Below are 7,398 nucleotides of genomic sequence, written 5' to 3' on the forward strand. Positions count from 1 at the left end.
AGTATTCAGACCCCTTGACTTTTTCCACATTTTGTTTCTGTACAGCCTTATTCTACAATGGATTCAATTGTTTATTTTCCTCATTAATCTTCACACAATACATGTTTAATTTGTAATCACTTACTGTCAACTAGCTGCAAGTCAGACACTATAAATGTAACAGTAAATTAACCACCTAACTGAGGAACTTAATTTAATCTTGCGTAATACCCTAGATGCAGTGGCACCCCTAAAAACAAAAAACATTTGTCATAAGAAACTAACTCCCTGGTATACAGAAAATACCCGAGCCCGACAGCAAGCTTCCAGAAAATGGAGCTACACCAAACTGGATGTCTTCCGATTAGCTATCGAATACTTAATTGAGGAGAATAAGAACAATCCTAAATGTATTTTTGATACTGTCGCAAAGCTAACTAAAAAGGATCATTCCCCAAGAGAGGATGGCTTTTACTTCAGCAGGGCTAAAATCATGAACTTCTTTGACAAAAAGATTATGATCATTAGAAAGCAAATTACGGAATCCTCTTTAAATACGTGTATATCTTCAAAGCACAGTTGTCCTGAGTCTGCACAACACTACCAGGATCTAGGATCAAGGGAGAACACTCAAGTTTTTTAATACTATATCTCTTGACACATTGATGAAAATAGTCATGGCCTCTAAACCTCCAAGCTGCGTACTGGACCCTATTCCAACTAAACTACTGAAAGAGCTGCTTCCTGTGCTTGGCCCTCCTATGTTGAACATAATAAACTGCTCCCTATCCACTGGATGAGTACCAAACTCACTAATAGTTGCAGTAATAAAGCCTCTCTTGAAAAAGCCAAACCTTGACCCAGAAAATATTTAAAAAATATCAAATTTTGATACAATGAAACATGATGAAACTTGATGAAACCCCAAAATTGCCCTCCCTGGAAGCCTGTGTTTCAGACATAAGGAAGTGGATGGTGGCAAATGTTTTACTTTTAAACTCGGAACAAACAGAGATTCTAGTTCCAGGTCCCAAGAAACAAAGAGATCTTCTGTTGGATCTGACAATTAATCTTGATGGTAGTACAGTCGTCTCAAATAAAACTGTGAAGGTCTTCTGCGTTACTCTGGACCCCATTCTCTCTTTTGACAAAAATATCAAGACTGTTTCAAGGACAGCTTTTTTCCATCCACGTAACATTGGAAAAATCTGAAAGTTTCTGTCCAAAAATGATGCATAAAAATGTATCCATGCCTTTGTCACTTCTAGATTAGACTACTGCAATGCTCTACTTTCCAGCTACACAGATAAAGCACTAAATGAACTTCAGTTAGTGCTAAACACGGCTGCTAGAATCTTGACTAGAACCCAAAAAATGTATCATATTTCTCCAGTGCTAGCCTCTACACTGGCTTCCTGTTAAGGCTAGGGCTGATTTCAAGGTTTACTGTTAACCTACAAAATATTACATGAGCTTGGTCCTAAACTCAGCAAAAAAATAAATGTCCTCTCACTGTCAACTGCATTAATTTTCAACAAATGTAACATGTGTAAATATTTGTATGAACATAACAAGATTCAACAACTGAGACAAACTGAACAAGTTCCACAAACATGTGACTAACAGGAATGGCATAACGTGTCCCTGAACAAAGGGGGTGTCAAAATCAAAAGCAACAGTCAGTATCTGGTGTGGCCACCAGCTGCATTAAGTACTGCAGTGCATCTCCTCCTCATGGACTGCACCAGACATCTCCAGTTCTTGCTGTGAGATGTTACCCTGCTCTTCCACCAAGGCACCTGCAACATTCCGGACATTTCTGGGGGAAATGGCCCTAGCACTCACCCTCCGATCCAACAGGTCCCAGACGTGCTCAATTGGATTGAAATCCGGGCTCTTCTCTGGCCATGGCAGAACACTGACATTACTGTCTTGCAGGAAATCACACACAGAATGAGCAGTATGGCTGGTGGCATTGTCATGCTGGAGGGTCATGTCAGGATGAGCCTGCGGGAAGGGTACCACATGAGGGAGGATGTCTTCCCTGTAACGCACAGCATTGAGATTGCCTGCAATGACAATAAGCTCAGTCCGATGAGGCAGTGACATACCGCCCCAGACCATGATGGACCCTCCACCTTCAAATCGATCCCGCTCCAGAGTACAGGCCTTGGTGTAACGCTCATTCTTTCCTGACCAAGACCCTTCTCCCCTGATTGCTCAATTTGGCCGGGCGGCCAGCTCTAGGAAGAGTCTTGGTGGTTCCAAACTTCTTCCATTTAACAATGATGGAGGCCACTGTGTTCTTGAGGACCTTCAACGCTTCAGACAGTTTTTAGTAGCCTTCCTAGATCTGTGTCTCAACACAATTCTGACTCAGAGCTCTACGGACAATTCCTTCGACCTCACGGCTTGGTTTTTGCTCTGACATGCACTGTCAACAGTGTGACCTTATATAGGCAGGTGTGTGCCTTTCCAAATAATGTCCAATCAATTGAATTTACCACAGGTGGACTCCAATTAAGTAGTGGAAACATCTCAAGGATGGTCAATGTAAACAGGATGCACTTGAGCTCAATTTCGAGTCTCATAGCAAAGAGTCTGAATAGTTACGTAAATAGGTGTTTCTGTTTGTGTTTAAAAAAAAAATATATATATTTGTCATTATGGGGTATTGTGTGTAGATTAATGAGGACATTTCTTTATTTAATACATTTTAGAATAAGGCTGTGAATAATGTAACAACATGTGGGATATGTCAAGGGGTCTGAATACTTTCCGAATGCACTGTATGCCAATTCTTTTCAGCCATTATTTTTCATTAATATACAGTATGGCAGACAAACAAGTTCTCTAACTTCTCCCTCTTTCTCCCTATATGTTATCTTTTCTGGATGAAAAATTGAAAGAGTAAGCAGCTTTGTATGGCTTGTTTAAGAAAGAGTGATACTTTCAACAAAGATTCATTTTCAATTTGTCGGAAATGAGAAGTTGGAATCTACAGTACCAGTCAAAAGTTTGGACAAACATATTCATTCAAAGGTTATTCTTTATTATTACTGTTTTCTACATTGTAGAATAATAGTGAAGACCTCAAAACTATGAAATTACACATATGGAATCTCAATTGGGTTGAGGTCGTGGTGATTGTGGAGGCCAGGTCATCTGATGCAGCACTCCATCCCTCCTTGGTCAAATAGACGTTACACAGCATGGAGGTGTGTTTTGGGTCATTGTCCTGTTGAAAAACAAATGATAGTCCCACTAAGCGCAAACCAGATGGGATGGCGTATCGCTGCAGAATGCTGCGCTAACCATGCTGGTTAAAATTAAGTATGCCTTGAATTCTAAATAAATCACAGACAGTATCATCAGCAAAGCTCCCCCACGCCATCACACCTCCTCCTCCATGCTTCAAGGTGGGAACCATACATGCAGAGATCATCCGTTCGCCTACTCTGTGTCTCACAAAAGTGGCGGTTGAAATCCAAATCTCTAATTTGCACTCATCAGTCCGACCAAATGACAGATTTCCAACAGTCTAATGTCCATTGCTCATGTTTCTTGGCCCAAGCAAGTCTCTTCTTATTATTGGTAGTGGTTTCTTTGTAGCAATTTGACCATGAATGCCTGATTCACGCAGTCTCCTCTGAACAGTTTATGTTGAGATGTGTCTGTTACTTGAACTCTGTGAAGCATTTGTTTGGGCTCCAATCTGAGGTAAAGTTCATGGTAATGAACTTATCCTCTGCAGCAGAGGTAACTCTGGGTCTTCCTTTCCTGTGGCGGACCTCGTGAGAGCCAGTTTCATCCATAGCACTTGATGGTTTTTGCCACTGCACTTGAAGAAACGTTCAAAGTTCGTCAAAATTTCCTGATATAAAATATATTTTGGTTACTATATGATTCCATGTGTTATTTCATATTTTTGCTGTCGTCACCATTATTCTACAATGTAGAAAATAGTAAAAATAAAGAAAAACCCTAGAATGAGCAGGTGTCCAAACTTTTGACTGGGACTGTAAATAAAGGCAAAAACCACAAGCCACTGACGCTGACCTTTTGAAACATCTACATTTTAAAAAGTCTTAATAAATCCATGTAATATAGCCTACACCTTCACAATAAATCCATTATTTATTTCAGGCAGGTCTTAAGAAGCATGACATGAAGAAAATGTAGTCTATTTCAGAAGAACAGAATAGCATACTCTGAGTTATCATTCTGTTAGGTCCTGATCTGGCTATGTCAAATGACAGAGGGCTACACTAGTTCATTTAGCAGACAACATTTGCTTCGAATTCCGTGGCATTATTATTATTTTATAGTATGAAGAATACAATTGAACAGCTGAATAGAATAGGAAGAATATTTTCTCCAAATGATGTGAGGAAGTAGGAACATGTGGCTTTTCTGTGTTGAGTGGTTAACAAAGAAATAGGTATTCTTATATGCTTCATTTAGAGTTATTAATGCAACTTTAGTTGTTTTGATTTTGAATACATTGTAAGGCTGCATGATGTGACTCTAATGAGGATGTGAAAGAAAGTCACTTGAAAGGCATGAGCTCTCTTATTTGTGCAGGCTGTACACACTCCAACAATCACTCATTCACAATTTGACAAGCACTTGATAATGCCTAGAAATTCACGGTGGCATCCCCTTGTGTGGCCGTAACACACCCTAAAAAAAATCCATGCTTTTTGCAGCCATTGGCTGTTGTGCCCTTCTCCCTGAGTGTTTCGCACTCCATCACTCGATCGGGTCTTTCTCACAGGCTACAAGTGAAGATTTCGAGGGGCCAATTTCGAGGTGCATATTGAAGATATTGGAAGAACTCTCCACATTTACTTTTCATCAGCAAACAAGATGAGTAGGCCTAACAAACAGCAAAAGCACTAGCCTATGTCAATCTACTATCCCCTGTAGTACAAGGTTGACCTATTCTATTCTGTGTGAGAAATAAATACAACCACTAGCAGCAAAAAAGATTTTTTACACAATGTAGCTGACGCAACAGATCAGAACATTTAACTTAAAATGTTGATAAACTATTAGGCTATTTCTTCACATTTTAAGCGCAACAATGCACACATGGTAGTGGGCTATACGCGTGAATGTTCCATTAGTGGAAAACACCATTATCAAATGTGACTGCAAATGCAATTACAGTGTGCGTGTAATGATTTTATTATAAAGGTGTGTTTTTATGGTAAAAATGATCTCCCCCAAACTTGAAATTCACACGCACCGTGGGCAATAAACCCCTTGTAAAGCGGATTAATGTGCTTAATTTTAAGAAGTTATTTAGCCACTTTAGTTGTGATACAAACCTTATTAAAACATATAGGCCTATGGGCCAGGCTACATAAGGTGTGCGACTATGATTGGAAAAAGTCACAAAAAAAGGCGATGTTTCTTATGCTGGGCATCATTCACAAGTGATAATATATACATTCACAAGTGATAGGCTAATATTGTTACTCATCAGACTACTCTTGATTTAATCTTTACATATACTAAATAATACATGTGTGTGAAATTTACCATTATCATGCACCTGTATCGAAACAAGGGCAGCAGGAAAAAATACATGTCATCTTTGCACTTAAATAGCAAATGGAGGACACTTTTCCCCGTGGTTTATTTTCATGCCAGCCAGGTAGGCCATACTCTGGTTGTAAATATAAGCAATGTTCTTAATATTAGGAAAGTTGAGAAATAAATATAGTAGGCATAACCTATAGAAAGCTGATCCTCCTCTTTTTAGTAGAGGTCATCACTCTGTTTTCTCGCGCAATTGCCTATTGCCTAAAATGTTGTGCAACATGAGCTCATGAACACTCATGAAGTGTTTGATTAGATTTTAGAATACATTTGCATTAATGTCAGAGTGATTGGCGGGACAATAGAGTGCTGAGTACCAGGCAGTTAGCAAGTTTGGTAGGCTACTAATGACCATCAGCAGTATAATAGCTTGGAGAAGCCTAATTATCGTGACTAAAGGGTCACATGGAATTTGACTGCCTTCATGAATCGTGACCACGGTAATACGGTCACAGCAACAGCCCTACTCCAAATCAAAAGGTTCAAATTCTGAGAGCATTTACGCACACAAAATGTCATTGTCCCTGGGCACTGTTACTTTATCGTTGGTGTTGTCAGATAAAAATCACACAATCATTGAACTGATTCTGGCCAACTTTTAGCAGTGCAGAAATGCATTCTTGCCAATAAATCTGTGGCCGATCTCATAGCCTGGTGGCGTAGCAGGAAATTGAGATTGCTGGCATCCTGTGGTTTTGGAACACTTCACATGTGACATTTCATGTGTGAAATCATGTGATTTTCCAAATGTGAAATCATGTTTTTTTCCAGTGAGGGTACACTAAAGGATCTTTATACCATAAAGATAATGTTACATTGCTCTAGATATTACTGTTTACAGAAGCAGAATGTGTGATCTTGATCCCCGTTTTAATTAATAGTTAATTTAATAGTCAAAATAGCCTGGTACATTGTTTGTTGCCTCCGCTCATTCGCAATGTACTGTTTCAGTTTAAATGACTCAATATTTTGAACAAAAACGGACGACTGTAACTAAGGCTGGGAATGTCAATACAATAAATCTAGCAAGGGCAATGATCACAAGTCAGTCATAACGTGGCTAATAGGCTAGCGCACATGTCAAACACAATGCCCGCGGCTGAATAGGACACGCAAGAGTGTATAAATGAGTAAACAGTTGATGCTTCTACTTTATAAAATTACAGCCTGATGCACTCGGTGAATTCTTCCTGGGGGTGTATATGAACAGATCTTAATAAGATTTCATGTTGCTAAAACACTGTCAGTTCCACTTTAAAGGATTGAATAAACTGTTTTCCCTAGAGAGCATAGCATACTGTAGATAAGATGAATTCAATATACTAGACAACAAAAATTGCCTTTTTTTCCAGTGTATCTCACACTGCTAAAATTGCAGAAGTGGTCTGTATCCAGTTATAGAAAAGAGAGTGTCTCTTAGACATGGTGCACATACTTATCGCCATGGAGAACGAGGCAGAGGAGAGTCGTCGCCAGTAGTTGTCAATTGCAGTCAGGGCATGTGAGAGAGGCTGAATGCTGAGACAATTAATAGGCGCGAGACAAAGTGCTTAGAGAGCTTGTGAGCGACACTTGAGCTCTGGCAAAAGAGAGAGGGAAAGACTATACGTTTTTTTTCTCTTCTTGTGTTTTCCCAAGATGAATGGGCTTTTCAGATTTAAGAAAGTGCATGGTTGAAATACAAAGAGAGGCTCATCTATCAATGCTGAATAGTGGGAGAAAATCATATTGCTGTGTCTAAGTGTGTGTGTGGGGGGGGGGGGGGGGGGGGTTGGTCTCTGATTAGACCCAGGGCCAGTTACGCTCAGGGTT

The sequence above is a fragment of the Oncorhynchus kisutch genome, linkage group LG26 (assembly GCF_002021735.2).
Source record: "Oncorhynchus kisutch isolate 150728-3 linkage group LG26, Okis_V2, whole genome shotgun sequence".
NCBI classification, from domain to species: domain Eukaryota; kingdom Metazoa; phylum Chordata; class Actinopteri; order Salmoniformes; family Salmonidae; genus Oncorhynchus; species Oncorhynchus kisutch.